The 17,888-nt window shown below is 48.8% G+C and overlaps 1 protein-coding gene across 7 annotated transcripts in view; it reads left to right on the forward strand.

The window, feature by feature from the left end:
- Rreb1 (ras responsive element binding protein 1) overlaps positions 1 to 17,888 on the forward strand; it is a 185,259-nt gene that overhangs the window by 57,580 nt on the left and 109,791 nt on the right. For 2 of the 7 annotated variants that reach the window (XM_006972775.4, XM_015990861.3), the window contains exon 1: positions 1,449 to 1,705. The exons of 1 other annotated variant lie outside the window; for it this stretch is intronic. The gene's annotated coding sequence lies outside the window, so the exon portion shown is untranslated. Of the gene's footprint in view, positions 1 to 1,152; positions 1,414 to 1,448; positions 1,706 to 1,971; positions 2,345 to 2,477; positions 2,612 to 2,639; positions 3,100 to 17,888 lie in introns of those variants that run through there. 4 more of the 7 variants (XM_076573187.1, XM_015990842.3, XM_015990849.3 and 1 more) reach the window with 4 other exon arrangements.

The raw sequence follows: 17,888 nt of genomic DNA on the forward strand, positions 1-17,888 counted from the left end.
TGCTCAAGCATTCCAAGAGGAGTCTGTGGGGTGGAGCCAGGGCAAAGGCCATACTAAACAGCATGTAGCAAGCTTTCTGCATGTATAACATCAACCCAGTAGTCCCAAATGCATAACTCTATAGTCCTGTTTTCTGTGCTTTTATCTTCAGAATTTTGGTGTGTGTGTGTGTGTGTGTGTGTGTGTGAAGGTAACTGTCATTCTTATCTTTCTGAAGATGTATCCAAAGGCCGAGAACAAGCCCCTTTTGGAACCTAAGTAGAAACCGTCTGACTAGTTGGAAACATGTCAGCTGCTTTGTGGAAGAAGCACAGCTGAGGCCTGCTTTCTCTGGGTTCTTTGATAACTCGGGCCAAGGCAGTGTGGTGGCTTCAGGAGCCTCGGGGATGGAGAGAGGCTCGCAGGAGGACCCGAGCTTTTCAGAGTTGAAACAGGAGCCCTCTGAGAGAAAGAGATATTACATGTGGCTTCCCTGACGCCTAGAAGGGAGACGTGGATGACACAGCACCAGCCATTCCGTCGCGGGGTGGGGACAAGGTGGAGGTAGACGCCATCCTTAGGCCCCTCTCGGGCAGGCAGCCTCCGCCGCCGCCGAAGCATCACTTGTAGGCAGTGAGAAGGCAAAGCGACCAAAGTGTAGGGCCCTGGCGCTTGTTGGCAGAGAAGCATGCTCCAAAGTCGCTGCGCTGGTGGGAAGGACCAACCTGGGAGAGAAACTGCAAGAGGTTGGGGGCGGGGTGAAGCGCCTGCTCTTTAATCTCCGGCCCCATCCTCTACTCGCCCCACCTGGATGCAGGGCGAGGACCGCGTACAGAAGGAACTGTGCGGGTGGGGCTCCGTTTTCAGATTCAGGGGAGCGGAGCTGGATCTGGGGTCCACCGTCACCACACTCCCCTCTCTCGGGCCTCCCAGGCGTCCCCCCCAAGCTCCTCTCCGCACCTCCGCCTCTCCCCTGCTCTGTTAAAATAGTGAAACAAACCGTGTTGTAAAGTGATGGAAAGCCGCGGGCTGAGAGCCACTGGCAGCGAGGGGTTGGAGAGGAGGGGGCGCGGTGGCCGGAGATAGTGGCCAACCGTGAGCGCCGGGTGGGTCGGAATTACGCTCAGCTGCAGCCGCTGAGACCCTTCCCCTCGGGCGGCCGGGCCCGCCCCTGGCCCCAGGCGCCTAGGGAGGGCGTTGGGCAAACTTGGGTCTGCTATTGGGGGTATGGTGGGGACTCCACCTCCATCCATCCTGGGATAGTGGCAACTGCGGTTGCCTAGCTAAAATTGAGGCGGGGGTGACGACAGGGACAGCCGGGTACCGCGGTCCTCCCGACTCCCCCAGCTCAAGCCGCCGCGGCTGCCGCCGCGGCTCTGTAACACGTCCCCAGGAGACTCGCAGGAGCAACACGTGATGTGTCTACTTATCAGGGTGAGAGGGGGAGAGCGAGTCTCTGAGCGTGCGGGCGAGGAAGCGGGGCGGGGGGCCGTGGCGGGGGCCGAGAAGACGGCTTGGGCAACGGGGTCGCCAGCTCCTCGCCCACCTCCCTCCCTATGGGAGAAAAGGAGGAGGGGAAGTGACTGCGGAGTTGATGAACTTTGCACATCCAGAAACGCCATTTTGATTCCTTTTCCGGAACAAGTTTGCATCTCTCCTCGTTCTCTCCCCGAAGCCCACCGGTCCCCACGGCATCATGCCTGGGAGCCCAGCACCCTGCCGGGCCGTAAGTACGCGTCCCGGGTCCCCGCTTGCGGCACTCTGGTGCCTGCGAGATGTCCGGGGCACTGCCGGAGCGACCTTTTAAAGAACTTTTTGGGGATGGGGAGGGTGAAGTGTGCAGAGAGCGGTGTACTTCTGAAACTCAGCGTTTGGCAGAAAGGACCCGCGCGCCCCACGCCGCGCAGCATGCGCTCGGTTGGGGGTGCGGGGTAGGGGCGGCCGGGATGAGCTGGGCAGCCCTCTCCCCTCGGGCTGCGCGCCCGGCCGCTCCTCCTCCTCCTCCTCCCCTTCCTCCGCTCCTTTCCCCTTCCCGAGCCGCCGGCTCTGCCAACCAGCTCCCTGCGCGAGCCGCCGCAGCGCCCCGCCAGCAGGACCTGATGCGCATCCATATTAGCCGTCCGAGCGCAGGAATCCGGCCCGACCCGCGCCGCCGAGTTTATTTTTAACCAGTACCGCCGGGACTCGGATGGTGCGCGCACCGCGGGCCAGAAACATCTTCCCAGCGCTGCTCTCCATCTTCCGCCCTCTCTCCCCCGACATCCTCCCCCCCCCATGTGGGAGGGGAAACTTTTCTCCTACATACTTTCTAGTCTCTCTCGGGTCGGGAAGCACGGAGATGACGGAGCCCGCCCGCCACCGCAAGGTATCCGGGGGTGCCCACCCGGGGTGCAAGGCGCGGGGGCTGAGCGTTCGGGGCTGCTCAGTGGGAGCATCCGCCGCGCCCTGCTCTGCGGACTTTGATCCTCCCGGGCGGACGGCGCCGGCCGGGAGGGGCGGCAAGCAGCCCCGCGCCCTCTGCGGGCTCCCGGCTGGCTGCGGGGCTGCGGGCGACCACCGTCGCTGGGGAGGAGGGGAGGCGGCGACCGGGGCCGAGCCGACACGTATTGTTGGTGACTCTGAGGCTGACTGGGTACGAGCTTTGGGGGAGCCCCCGGCTTGGGGCGAGCTTGCATCGCGGAGGGGGGGCTCGCGCCCGGCGCCGTCACGAGCACAGGAAGGAGGCCGGGAGCATCCGAGGCGGGGCCGGCGCCCGCCCCACCGCCCAGCTGTGGAGCGCGCTAGGAAACTTTTGTCCGCCGCCCGCTGGACCAATTTTTTCTGGAGTTCTGGGGCTTCGCTTTCTCCTCACACCCCGGCCCGCACCGCCGAGCAAGGAGGGTGGGGGAAGCTGGGGACCGTGGTGGGGGGAACCGACGACGTCGAGAGTCAGCCCCCCCCCATCAGGCCCAGCTCCCCGCTCCCCCACCCGGTTCGCGGTCTCTTAGGAAACTGCGACCTTAATGGTTGCTAAGGAGCAGGGGAGGTCCTTCCCGTCGCCGGCCCCCTCCTTGGGAGGTGGTGTGTTTTCTGTACAGGGCCAGGGTCGTGTCGAGGATGTGACCCTCTCTCCAGCCCCGGGTGAGTGCGGGGCGCGGCGACGGTGCCCGCGGGCAGCGGGCCGAGGTCTAGGGGCGCGGGGACCCCACTGGGTTCGGGCTCGGCCACTTGACAGGCGCCGCGTGCAACTTGCGTCCCTCGTCCTCGGTGCATCCGTGATGGGTTATAAAAGAGGAGGAAAGTTATTTCTCCTTGCTCAGCAGATTTGCCCTCCCTCGCTCCTTACTGGTTAAGAGATAGAACGTGAGCCCAGATCCGGACGAGCAGTTCACATTCCATTACGAAATTCTACACGGCTTCAGAGCCAGCAGCAGCACACATTCGGGGCACTTCGGAGGGGATTTTTCTTCTTTGGGGGATGCTGGTAGTGGTGGTGGTGGAGACCGATACAGGGGTGAATAAAAAACAACCTTTGGGCGATGTTGAAAACCTTGCCTTCAGGTTTTCAGCCCTCGGTCTTGTTTTAGAGTTTAGAACTAAGCATATCCTTGCTAAAGCTGATGGGAAGAAAGTTTGCCTGTTGGATGTTGGAAGTTGGCTGACTTGCTGCTTGTGCATCCCCTGGTTGTGAGATTACTTTTTCAGATAAGATGGTGGTCTGTGTCTGAGTGCGAGTGTGTTGTGCAATAGTTAATTGGAGTGGAAGGTGGAGAAATGAGAACAGCCAAGAAAAGAATGTGTTGATGTTTTTTCACATCCTCTAAGTTTGATGCTTTCTTGAGTAGGCAGGTATAGTTTCCAGGATAATTTAACCCGGAAGTCTGAGTTGGAGGCTCAAGTCTTGGTTTAAACTCTTAAGAAATTCTGTGCCTGCTCAAAGAAGCCATAGTTTCTGTGGAAAGAGTTCAGTATACTCTTCAAACATTATGTGCAAGGGTGGACTCGTTTTAGAGACTTGGAGTTGATTTTTTTGTTTTGTTTTGTTTTACCTCTGCCCATTGGGGTATCTACTGATGGGTCTTGCTTTGATGTATTTGGTTACACTGATGAATTAAACATTTGAATGGCTCTAATCAAGTTTTAAATGTGTGGTAAAAAAATGCCTTTCCCAATTTTTACAAAAGAAAGGGGAGAGAGGAGTACTTTGATTTAATTGTTTCCCTGTCTCCTTTTCCGGTTAGTTAACTTGCACTGTCCCAATCTTAACAAAGTATTTTTAAAGTAAGCTAGTTGTCTTTTCAGGGTGTCTGGTTTTCAAGAAAGCATTTACTCCTAAGAAATGCTGCTGATGCTCAGTGGTACATGGAATATTATTCTCGGCGTTTCCCTGGATACCACTTTATTTCTCATCAGAAACTCAGACAGCACCCTCACCGTAGACGTGATGGGGAGCATTTGTCTGACTCAGCTGGTACAGGTGGTGCATCCATTCCTAACCGTTTACATCATCAAACAAGTGACCTTTTGATGGAAGGGGCCTTTATTTTAGATTTCTTCAGGCAGAACTATCCAAGAGAGCTTATTTGCATCCAGTACAGGTACCTCAGTGTGGAAGGAGGAAAATAAAGCCTGAGTGTTTTAGTCCTCACCAGATCAGCAGCTGTTTATTGGTTATCTGCCCTAAGTCAGGCACTGGCTAGCAGCTGTTAGCAAACTTCTGTTTTTTGCTTTTCTGTTTTGAACTGCTGTGTTGGTTCACTTCCTAGGTCAGTTTGGAAGTCTTTCTTGCTATTGTGTGCTCACTTGCTAACATCACTTAACAGCTTCAGCTAAGTACATTTCCTGGTTAATGAAGTTGAAAAATTCTATCCTCTTAGGGTTTTGCATGGCATAGTTAATATAAACTTTTACAAAAATTGGCTAAACAGGCCCTCTAGAAGCAGTGAGAAGTGGGTCCTTTTGATGTTTCTATTCATTATCCTTCTGAAAAGTAGGTGGTGCTTAGAAGGTCATAGGATAAGGGTTGCTAAGCAGCTAAACAGAAGGATGCTAAAATTAACCGAAGCTTTTTTGAAAGGGAGTCCTTCCCTGTTTTACATTATTTACTAGGTTTAATTAATTTCTGAATCCTACATGTTTTTTCACCTAGGAAGGTAGGATGTTAAAGTTGGTTTTTGTTTTTGTTATTTAAATAGTCTTTCTTTTGTAAGTGTCTTTAATTGAAGTTCAGTATTCTCTGACCCGGTGCTGTGGTATCAAATGGCAGCTTGTCTGGGGTGACTTTCTTGTCTGTTAAGAGGTTGAACTTCCCTGTTGTTAATGTGTGTGTGACTTCACCTGCTTTCGCATTAATAACAGATTTTTATGTTTGTTTTGGAAATTCTACATAATCCACAAAGTGATGTTTTACTTTTGTTTTATATTAAAATTATTTGCACTTCAAAAGATAGAAGTGCAATATGGCATCAATAGTAACTACAGTATTGTCTCCTGATGAGGAGACAATTGCTTTCTTTCCTCCTGGATTAGATGTGGATGTGACTGTTCCTGGTCCATGTTATCCTACTTCTGTGGCTTTTTAAAAAGATAACCTTTTTAAAAACAGTTATTCTAGGCTTAGAATATATTTGGAAGTTCTGAGCAGATGTTAGAAGGCAAAAAGTATTGTGGTTTGCATTTTGCCTTGAGTGCGTTTCAAGGTTCTGGAAGTTTTTCCCGGAGATGGAGGATGCAGGTTGGGTTGAACTGGTGGCTGGAAACTACCACTTCTGTTGAGTGTCAGGCCTGCTGCAAAGTAGAAGCTCCCCTGCCTCAAGGTCATATGTCTTTCTGATCCATCAAACAGGCCTTGTTGAGTCATATTTTTTTTTATATTCAAATATAATTGAGAGATTGACAGTGTTCCTCGTTTCTTTTCTCTCAATTTTTAGATTTAGACTGTAATTCTTGAGTAGAAACAATCAAGTCTCTCTCTTAAATGCAGGGGTCAAAGAATGCTTGCCATGCCCAGGGGTAGAGGATAAATCAGAGGTAAAACGGTGTACCATCTGAACCCAGAGGGAGGCATGAGATGTGCTTTCTGAAATGCATCGCTTACTTTTAATTTCCCCCACTCCCACATGGCAAGCCGACCAAGGAAAGGAAACCTGTCTGCTGGTGTTTTCTTTACTGCAGAGGGAGAAGAATGAGGAAGGTGGGGAGGAGCTTTTCCTCGTTAGCAGTTAGTCTTGCTGGGCTCTGTCATCAGCCCAGCTTTTCTCAAGGTCTCTCTTGTCACGTTCTTTGGGTGCCCAACATGGTCTGAAGGGCAGCCGAGCATGCCTGGAGATTTCACCCTGTTTGTTGGCAGCTGAAGTCGGGTGGGTGGGTAGGGAGGAGGGCACAGGGCGCTGGGATCCTGCATCCTGCTTTGATGGGGCCTGTAGGCTGCAGGTTAGCCGTCTGCCCATCAGTAAAGGTGACTGCTGGTGAATAGGCGCTTCAGACAAAGCAGTGGGAGAGGGTGGAGACTGTTTGTTCTGTATGATTCAAGCACCTAATGCTAAGAGAATTCGAAAACCTCGGTAAAGGCCGGGGCCTGGGGACTGGCCGCTTCGGCAGCGATTCACCTGAGGGCTCCTTGAGGGCGGTGCAAGTCGCGGTGGGGAAAGAGAATGAAAACCCCCACTGGCTTTGTCAGACGGCCAGACTGAAGAGAAAAAGTCTCAGTGGGGGTAATTAGATAAAGCTTTTAAATGCTCTATTTGTTTTTCCCCTGAGCTTGCTTGGTATTTCATCCCTTTACCCCCTTTTCCAAGACTGGGGAAGGAGTGTTACAAAAGCGTTTGATGGGCTGGTTGTTGAATTACTTTTACATCTCCTTTTTTTTTTTTAAATTTTTTTTTTTTGGGGGTGTAGCTTCTTGGACTAAGTTTCAGCCTCTTTTTGTGAAGACAGTTAGCAAATATTCTAAGTTTAAACTCAGAACAGCTCAGATTTACAGCTAGGTCCATCCTGACCTCTGACTCCTCACTGCTGGTTGGAAGCAGCCTGGCCTCAGAGGACTTAGCATTCCCTATGTACTGTGGATTTCTCTCTTGGTGGTGTTTTAAAATAAGGCCAGACCCTTTTGGAAGTAATTCTCTGCTTGAATGTGCAGGTGTACGAGAATTAATTCAAACAAACACAAACACCCCACTAGCAGTATTGCTGCTGCTGGATGTAATTAGACACATCTTTTCAGTGGCTTTTCTACCTCAGGGCATTGCTGGGAGGGTGAAATTAATGTTCTAGAAACTCAAAATCTATATATGGAAGAAAGTGGTGTATTTTGAGCTCAAGACGTTTTTGTGGGTATCCAGTCCAGATTTCCTTTCCAGGATTTTTTTACAATTCCTTTACCTTTGACTGAGTTTACCTAGAAGTTTCTCTTAAAGGGGGGGGGGGGGGAGGGACGGGGATGGGGGAAATGACACACTATATTTTTTGCTTCCAGGGTGGGGAGCAGGTACAACCAGCAGATTCTTCTTAATGGGGTTCACTTATAGATGGACTTTAAGAGAAATCCAAGAGGCAGCCTTAGGACTTACTCACCATCAAAGGCATGGCTGACCGCCTGTTGGTTGTAGCAGTGTCTGGGTATATTTTACTGTGACCGCTTCCCAGCCCCATTGGGGAGGGATTCTGTTGGCCGTCCAGGAAGGAGACCCAGATGCTAATACACTTCCTGCAGGGCAGCAATGCAGGGCAGCAATGCAGGGTGACCTCCCTCCACTCTTATGCAATGGAGACTTATTCTTCGTCTCCCCGTGTGTCCAGGAGCCAAGGTGGAAAAGTCTACCTTCCGGTGCTTGGGATGAGGGTGCATCTCTGCCCCGCTGAGCCCTGGGTTTGATCCCTAGGACCACCAAGGAAAAGGGAGGGGGATGGTACTGTAGTTGTGCCACGCACACAAGCTGAATGTGCACTCCATATTGCATGCATCTTGTGGGGAGATGCAGAATTCCATAAAGTAGGTAAGCTCTTCATGGCGTGCCTGTAAGGGAGCTCGGTTGGCAGGTTCGAAGTTTCACGGACAGTTGGGGGGTGGGGAAAATGTTGAGTGGTGTTAAAGATGTTTGAAAACCCCGGTAGTAAGTTCCAGTGCTCATCTGCTTCTAAAACAACCTAGATGCACGGACAGGAAGCCGCTCCCGGAGGTGCCTCCGCTCTCCCATCACTCTGCAGCCACACTGGCAGGTCTCCTTCATTTTGTAAGTTATGTGGAATATACTTTTTTTTTTTTTAAGTGTTTGAACTAGCCCTTACTTGCTTGATGCTTTTGGTCGCTCCGTCTCTCTTCATTTTGCTTCTCAGATTTTTGTAAAAATTCTTACATAATTATCTATCTATCTGAGCCCGGTCTTTGATCCAGACATCTTGAGAGGGGGTGGGTTATCCCGTGGCAGGGTAGGGGAGAGAGGTCAGAAGGGGCGAGCACAGGGGTGGGGCTAGAGGGACAGTTACTGTATGTGCTTGGGACCCCAGAAGGACATGTCCAGCAGTGGCAGGAGAGAGATACACACACCCCTGGCTTTAACCCCTGCTACCACCCTGTGCCTCTCACACCGTGGCAGCAGGCAAGGCCTGGAGCCCTGGGCGTAAAGGAGCCAGTGTTTCCAACAGGAGGGACTGGGATGCCCTGGGCTCCCAGTCCTGTCGTGTGCCTCAGGACCCGTAGCTTCCGTCTCTCACACCACTGGGCCAGCTGTGCCCAGGGCACACAGTGCCGCAGCTCAGCAGCCACCTTTCAGGCCCTTCCCTGGGACCGAACGCCTCCGGCCTTTGGGTGTTTTCCTGCCCTCTTGTCTTCACCTCTGAACGGGCAACTCCCAGCTCTTTCTTTTTACAGCTTTGCCCAAGCTGGAACCTTCAGGCACCTCGCCCTGCAGGTACTTGTAAAAATGAAAGTCATCTCCCTCCCTTCTAGAAAGGGATCTGCAGGGTGCCTCGAGTACCCAGGCGGCCAGGCCAGGCCAGGCCTCTACCTCACTGTCTTCCGTGACTGTCCCTCCAATGGGCAGAGCCCCTCGTGGTGTTGCGAATGTCTCTTAAGTTAATTTCCTGTCACCGGTTCCTCCCTCCCGCCGTCTACCCTGCATTGTCCACAGAGTGGTGTGTGTGGCCCACTTAGAAACATCCCTTGGCTGCTTGTGTCTACAGGAAGACATCCAAGTGCCCACAGGGACCTCCATCAGCTGCTTCCACATGCAATCTCTGGCCTCGGCTGGCTCTTGGGAGCCCCCCTTCACCACTGCCAAGCGGAGCCATGTCTCCATGCTTTCAAATGGGCTGCTGTTCTTCCTGGGTGTCCCCAGCTCTTCTCCAGCTAGAATTCTTTCTTACCTTTTTAAAAAAAATACCCAAGCCCTGTCTTCTGGGGACTGTTATGTCCTCCTTACGGAGTATCCCCCACCCCCACCCACCCCCATGTTTTCCCACCTCAGGAACATTTTTCCCATCCCTAGTATCTAGCCTGATGATTGCTTAGCTGGTGCTCTTGCCTTAGCATGTGCTGAGTTCTGATACAGAAACCAGTAGATTTTGGAGAAGAGCCACGTGGAATTTGGAGCCGCGGCCTAAATAGTGCTACAGATGCAGGGAGGGAAAGAGCCATACACGTTTTTTTTTTTCTGCACACCCATCATGCCAAGGTTTGGTTCTAGGTGCACATTGGTGGGAAAGTCTTGGATTTCTGAAATCCTAAAATAAAAGTTGGTTCAGTTTCATTTAAAAGAGGAAAAAAAAAATTGAATGCTCGGTTGCTCTAAATGCTGTCACACTGGGGCTTTTACTAATTATAACCACTTTTCATGGCTCTTGGTTTGAAGTTTACGTTAAATAGGAGAGATGGGCACCCAGATCAAAGACGAGAGCATTTCAGAGCTCCAATGAGTGGGCCCATTTTCTCTGCTTAGTTAGAGTTTTGCTTCATTAGTGGTATGAGTTAATAGGAGTGTTGGTCTGTGTATAATTCAACTTCTTTTCCCCCCATTACTCCTTGGACTGAAAACACCAAACCAGAAACATACAGGATATGGATCTTCCTTCATTCCTCCTTCATTTGTATGTGTATGCGTACACACTCTTGGTAGATATTAGTTATATATAGGCCATAGGAATGAAGACTTGTCATTATTTTAGGGGACTGTCTTTTATGCTGACTGAAACTGCTGTGGAACAAATGCTTCTGAATACACAGAATCATCTCAGTCTTAACCTCCTTAAAAAGATACACACTTTGTATAGAAGTGAGATGATACTGGGGAACTGGAGTCAGGCTTTAAAAACGCGTCACGAGGGCTCAGTTTGTAGAGCACTTGCTTAGCATCCAGGAAGTCCTCCATTCAATACTCAGAACTCAGAAAATGGAGACAGGAGTACCAGAAGTTCAAGGCCATCCTCAGCTATATAGTTAGTTTGTGGCAAGCCTAGAGTGCATGATACCCTGTTTCAAGAAAAACAAACCATAATATAAAACTCTGGCCATGGGTTTCCTTGCTAAATAATCACACACACACACACACACACACACACACACACACACACAGAGAGAGAGAGAGAGAGAGAGAGAGAGAGAGAGAGAGAGAGAGAGCTTGCCATCAAAGAGCCAAACATTAAAGAACAGAAATTTACAGCATCCTTTTTAAGGATGAAGTTTTTGATACTGCCATATGCAAGGACATGGTTTTGCCCCTCAGTAATGCATTCACACTTTTAGTCTTTTTTTTTTTTTTTTTTTTTTTGGTTTTTCGAGACAGGGTTTCTCTGTGTAGCTTTGCGCCTTTCCTCCTGGAACTCGCTTTGGAGACCAGGCTGGCCTCGAACTCACAGAGATCCGCCTGCCTCTGCCTCCCGAGTGCTGGGATTAAAGGCGTGCGCCACCACCGCCCGGCTACACTTTTAGTCTTAAATGCGTACCTGCTAGCTGTAGGTCAAACTGAGATTTGGCAGCTGCAATCAGCTGTGCTAACTTTTAATTTTAACTGAATTCCTTTCTGATGGAGAAAGTAAAATTTTTGTTTTTTGAGACAGTCTCCCTACGTAGTCCTGATTGCCCTGGAACTTTCTGTGTAGACCAGGCTGGCCTCAAACTCACAGAGATCCACCTGCTTCTGCCTAGGAGTGCTGGGATTACAAAGCAAATTTTATTTATTTGTTTTTGAGGCAGGGTTTCTCTCTGTATATTCCTGACTGTCTTAGAACTCACTCTGTAGACCAGACTGTTAAAACTCAGGGATTTACCTGCCTCTGCCTCTGGAGTGCTGGGATTAAAGGCGGGTGCCACCGCTGCCCAGCATAGAAAGTACAGATTTTGAAAGGCCATTTTCTCTTTACTGTGGGACATTTGTTTGGAGAATGATTTTTATAGAAATGTTCAGTGAACATCTCAAAGTGGTTCCCATAGAATGGTTAATTAAGTCTGTATTTGGCTAAGCACTTGAAGTTTGAAATCAAGTATAATTTACCTTTGTGTGCAGTGCTGGGTACTGAATTTAGGGCACTGCACATACTAGGCAAGCACCTCTGCCTCTGGGTTATAGCCTTGCTGTTTCACTTTATTTATTTATTTATTTATTTATTTATTTATTTATTTATTTATTTATTTATTTTTTGAGGCATGAGGTAGGATTTCACTGTGTAGTACAGGCTGGTCCCAAGGTTACCTTAAATCTGAGTGCTGGGATGCCATACCCGAACACCAAGCAGAGTTTATACTTCTCTGAATTGGATCGTTTTCCATTGACTGCATTGTTGGTGATGAACACAGTGCCTTGCAGATGCTTGGCAAATGTTACAGCAAAATAAAAAAAAAAAAAAAAAATCATGATTTCTTTTCTGTGTGTCACCTGAGTCAAGGAAACATGTTCCTCCTTCTTGTTGTAGGAAAACGGCTTGCAGATTATAATTCATAATGGCCCCGTGGACTTAAAGTGATCAGGCCCTAAAACGTTGTGATGAGGTTTCTTTAGCAAGTTCATGTTTAACTTATCATTTATTTGATGAGTGAAGTTTTTAACTTGCTTTGCTGTGTGAAATTTCAAAGGGATGTTTTCTCAGGCTGGAACAATAAATGTCGCTGTGCAGTTTAAAAAAAAAAAAACCCAACTAAATATTGTATCAGCCAATTCAGTATCAATTCAGTCTCTTTGGAAAACAGGTAGTTTTTCATCACTTTTACGAATCCCATGGTATTTTTTTTAATGTATTCTAATATGCATAAATGTTTATTTACTTTGTGAAGATACTGATGATCACCAAAGCTTTAGTTAGGGAGAGAAAGACCTGTTAGCCTGGAAGAGGACACATTTACATACAGAGAGGCATGGTCAGCAACGTGTGATTGATGTCTGGGCCATAATTAACATGCAGAGGGAGGCAGGTCAGTGGAGGATTCTGGGTGACAGGCCAGGAAAGGCATCCTGTGGAAGTGACATTGGTGCGAGCACTTCAGAGGACAGCTTGCTCCTGGGCCCTGGGATTGGAAGAGGGACTGCCCCCAAGGAAGGAAAAGACAAATCCGGCACGGCAAGAGTGGGCACAGCTAGGCTTTATGTTCATCTCTTGGAAATTACATTTTCCTCCACCTGTACTGTTTATTTGGTTAAAACGTATGTCCCCAGCATAGATGAAGCGTGAAATGTCATAATGATGAGAGAGGGGACGCCAGGTAGACTCTTAGAGGGAGCAATTGAGTGGCTTTTTCTACCTCTCTCTTTTTTAGTTTCCTGATTTTTAAAGGGAACAGGAACTTTGTTGTCCATGGTCTGAGCTTTTGAATTGCATTCAGATGAGATGTACACATAAAGTATTATTGTTGTTTTAAGTTGTATTTTTGTTTTGTTTTGTTTTTCCGAGACAGGGTCTCTGTGAAACAGTCCTGGCTGTCCTGGAACTCACTCTGTAGACCAGGCTGGCCTGGAACTCACAGAGATCCGCCTGCCTCTGCCTCGCTAGGGCTGGGATTAAAGGCGTGTACCACCACCGCCCTGGCCCGTTTATTTATTTGTGAGTGTGAAGGTCAGAGGACAACTTGGGAATCACTTCTCTCTTGAGATGATGTGGATCCCTAGGACTGAACTCAGGTGGATAGGCTTGGTGGCAAGTGTGTTCCTCCACTGAGCCACCTCACCTGCCCTGTACGCTCAACACTTAAGAGCTGGTGAGTTTTCATTCATTCTGCTTTTACTGTGTTTGTTTTAGGAGCAAAGGGTCATGGGAAGACGCTTTAGGTAAGGTGCCCAGACTAGGACTCTTCAGTATTGCTCAGATCAGGGCCCTTTTCATGACCTGGTTTTCCAATTTAGTTGTTCATTAGAAGCACATGAAGTCGTCCCTCGATGCCCTCGCTGTCTTCTTGATAGTTGCACCAATATTTTATTTAACAGTAAACTTGTGTATCTGCTGTGTGTATACTGGGCTCTTCCTTAGATGTGTGGGTGCCAGAGACAAAGATCGAACCTTGGACTTCCACAAGGGAGGAGGAACTTGCCCCTTCAGAGTGGTTGTCTGTCTGGTATCCGTACACTCGGTGATGGCAGACTCACCACCCATCACCCAAGCCTCCTTCAGGTGACTTTCTTCCCGAGCTAACAGAAATCTTTTGGGAACCAGGCAGAGTGTTTTCTGCTGAGTTGGTACACACTGGAGACTGGCAGGCAGGCGTGTTCCCTGTGCTCTTGCCATGAGGAGAGGAACGGCGATCTGACTCTCGGAAAGTTCCATGGGGTTCCGGGGCTAAGCAAGCAGCCAGCCATGTTCTGGTGAGGACTCTTGCTTCCTGGGGAAGGGGGTGTACTCGTCTACACAGCCACCCCTTGTGCCTGAGTCGGGCCCTCCTATAAGATGACCACAGAGAAGGCTCATCAGTGTTTTTCTCTGAGGCTGTTCAAATATCAGTTAACCTCAAGTAAGCCCCAGTAAGCCTCAGAGGTGGCGCTTTTCACTGTTCTCAGTCTTTTTCTTTCTTCTGGTTTTTTGAGACAGGGTTTCTCTGTGTAGCCTTGGCAGTCCTGGAATTCACTCTTTAGACCAGGCTGTCCTTGAGTTTACAGAGATAGACCTGTCTCTGCCTCCCAAGTGCTGGGGTTAAAGGCATATCCCTTAGGACTCCGGGCAGCTCTGGTCCCACACTAGGAAGGAAGTAGTACATGCTTTTCCATCTTTTGCTTGGGATCCTGAATGTTTTCACATCACCGGTCCATAAATAGAGTTACAACTGAAACTGCACTTTTCCTTGGACCTGGACCTGTATTTGATAAAGAGATGAACGGAGGATGTGAGGAGACCCTTCCCCTGCCTCTTTTTTTTTTTTTTTCTTCCTTTAAATAGGGGAACTTGAGTTCAGTCTCCCACTACTACAAATTACGCAGTTTTAAAAATTGAAATAGCCATTCGGGGCGGTGGTGGCGCACACCTTTAATCCCAGCTCTCAGGAGGCAGAGGCAGGTGAATCTCTGAGTTCAAGACCCGTCTGATCTACAGAGCGAGATCCAGGACAGGCTCCAAAGCTACACAGAGAAACCCTGTCTCAAAAACAAAAACAAAAAAAATGAAATAGCCCCCTGTGCAGACTGTGACACAGTGCTGAGCCTGTAACCTAGCCAGTACTTGAAGGATGGAGGCAAGGAAGGTCAAGGGTTCAAGGTCATCTCCCCTGCTACATTATGACAAGGCCAGCTGGGGTGCATACCACCTTGTTTCAAAACAAACATACATTAGCTTGGGAGATGCCTGGCAGGGGCTAAAAATAAAGCTGGATTTAAAATAATAAATTTTGAAGTTTAAAATTGGAAAATCTAGATTCTTAATGTACTATGGAAACAGTTTAGGGGCCTTCACCTCACTCTGACCTTGACACATGCGGGTTTGGCCATCTAATTTGGTTGTAGATGGCTCACTAGGTAGTTGCCTTGTAATGAGTGTCTGCATTGTTATATTAGTTCAGTAGTTCATTCAGGACCCAAGTTTTGGTGTCAAACATGTAAACCCACTTTAGGGCAGTCCACTCGTAGCGACTTACTTTGGGGTCCTTTAACAGACTTGGGGGGCACTAGCATATTTTAGGTGTACGTGTCTTGTCTTCCAGATACCCTAGGCCATCTGTTGCCTAAGGATGAAATGAAAGCCTTTTAAGGAAAACCTCTGCAGACTGATGAAAATATGAGGTGAATGCTTTAAAATTTCAGCAAGCTTTATTTAGAAGCTCCTCATAATATGACCTGAGGGTGTCTCTGCCCTTTCCTGAACCCAAAGCCACTGTTATCTTACCTGAATGTGGTGCTGGGGTTTTTGCTAGCCTGGCAGGTGTGGTGGCACACGCCTTTAAGCCAAACACTCAGGCAGGCGGATCTTTAAGTTCAAGGCCAGCCTGGTCTACATAGAGAATTCCAGGCCGGCCAGGGTTTCATAGTGAGACCTTGTCTTTAAAAAAATAAATAAATAAAGGTGTGACGAAAAGACTTGTACTTTCTCCTCAGAAAAGTGGATGTTGAAGCACAATCCATGTTTGGTACTGTGCGCAGGAAGAGTCATGAATGGGGATGGGCATCCCTCTTGCTTCTTTGATTTTTGGAGTGCTGGCCAATGGAGGTACACACCAGGAAAACCCTCTGCCACTAAAGCCACATCTCTACTCCTTGTTTCTTTTATTTTAAGTGAGTCAAAGGCAGATTTATTTCAGAATTTATACAAAAAGCCCATTTGAAATACATGTGTTACAGCCAGGCAGTGGTGGTGCACGCCTTTAATCCCAGAGCTGGGGTGTGGGGGGGGGCAGAGGCAGGTAGATCTCTTAGAGTTCAAGGTCAGCCTGGTCTACAGATGTACAGAGTGGGTTTCAGGGCAGCTAGGGCTGTTACACAGAGAAACCCTGTCTCGAAAAACGAGAAAAAAAAAAGAAAAAGAAAAAGAAATTCATGTGTTACTGTGGTTCAGTAAGGCAGGAGGGCCACTTCAGTGTTAATTCAGCCTTGATTTTAACGTAGCACACCTTAGCATTTGCCTCAGTTTGTTTCAAACATTGGGAATTACAAGCATTTTTCTCTGCCAGCTTTGTATAATTTTGGCAAATTCTTTTTTTAAAAAATTATTATTTTTGAGACAGGGTCTCACTATGGTCTTGAACTCAAGAGATTTTCCTGCCTCTGCCTCTAGAGTGCTAAGATTAAAGGTGTGTTATCGCACCTGGCAGAAATTTTAATTCTTGGGTTGGGGATTTAGCTTAGTGGTAGAGCACTTGCCTAGCAAGCACAAGGCCCTGGGTTCAGTCCTCAGCTCCGGAGGGGGGTGGGGGACTAAATAAATAAATATACACTGGTCAGGCTTTTCTATTCCAAAGCAGCTTCAAGGATGATGGGTGATAAAGCAGTGGCGAGGGTGACGATGTGGTGCTGGCTAAGAAGCCTGATGGCCTGGGTGTGATTGCTGGGAGCAACATGGTGGGCAGGAGGGTACTGACTCCTGCAAGTGGCCTTGGCCTTCACATGTAAACTGTGGCCTGTGCACACCCTCACATACACACACACACACACACACACACACACACACACTCACTCACTCACTCACTCACTCACACCCCCCTACACAATACATCAGTAAAATGTAATTTAAAAAAGCTAAGGTTCGCTGGGCGGTGGTGGCGCACGCCTTTAATCCCAGCACTCGGGAGGCAGAGGCAGGCGGATCTCTGTGAGTTTGAGGCCAGCCTGGGCTACCAAGTGAGTTCCAGGAAAGGCGCAAAGCTACACAGAGAAACCCTGTCTCGAAAAACCAAAAAAAAAAAAAAAAAGCTAAGGTTCACTTGATGGTTGGTTTGGAAGCGCTGTTTGTGCCGCCTTGTCTCAGGAAGTCTGATGGCGTCTGTAGTAGAGTGTATCTTGTTTCGCGGCGGAAGATTGAATACAGGAAAGCAGTCTTTTTTGAGGGTGTCGGGGGAGTTCTCTACACATAGGCTGGTCCTTCTGCCTCTGCCCACGTTCTAGGGTAACGCCTGTACACCACCACACCCAGCTAGAAATCTGGTCGTAAAACAGGAGAAACTGGCGCATGGGTATTCACACCACCGATGAGTCTGTCTAGAGGACCTTGGAGAAGTTCCAGCAAACAGTGTTCCGGTTCCAGGCCCCCGTTAGTGAAAACATCACTGGTGGGGCTCATCTGAATATATTAGCCAGGTAAGCATAAGTGAGAAAGGCCTGCTGCTTCTCTCTCCCAACCCTACTTTATCCACAGGACAGGAATTCACCCTTTTGGTGGCATTAGTCTGTTGTGTAAAATAACTCTAGGTGTGATTGTAGGAGCAGCAGTCATAGTTAATATGTATCGAGAACATACTAGTTACTATTGCCCCAAGTTCTTCACCTGCGTCATTTCCGTTCCTGCTTCACAATTCGTGGACCCAGTGATGTAGGTACAGTTCTTATCCCCCTGATTCAGATAAGGAATTTGAGACCCGGAGAGACAGGGTGTAGTCGAGTCACACAGTGAAGTGGATTCCAGGGCCTTGGCTAACCACTCTGCTGAACTGCCTCTCAAAAAAGTATCACGGACTCCACAGTGCTGGGATCAGAGGCCTGAACCACCTGTTGAGCTGTTTGGCTTCATTAACAGGAGACCTGTGGGTTGGAGGAGAGAGAGAGAACACCCATCTTTTTCAGTGTCTGGGAGGTGGGGCTCCCCAGAGTGCTTTGTTCTCTACAGGGGGCCTGAACAAGTTGTAGGTCTGAATTGCTGTGAGCCCCCTGAGCTTTGCTTTCTGCATCTGGTGGGTCTGTGAAGGAGGGTTGTTTTGAGGCAACAGAATTTTAGTTACCCCCGTGCTACCAGCTCAGTTGTCACTGGCCTGCCTGTGTGCTCTGTTGTTATAATCCTTGTGATTTTGCTCTTGGCAGTTTGATAATTTTAGTGGAGGT

The sequence above is a fragment of the Peromyscus maniculatus genome, chromosome 5 (genome assembly GCF_049852395.1).
Source record: "Peromyscus maniculatus bairdii isolate BWxNUB_F1_BW_parent chromosome 5, HU_Pman_BW_mat_3.1, whole genome shotgun sequence".
NCBI classification, from domain to species: domain Eukaryota; kingdom Metazoa; phylum Chordata; class Mammalia; order Rodentia; family Cricetidae; genus Peromyscus; species Peromyscus maniculatus.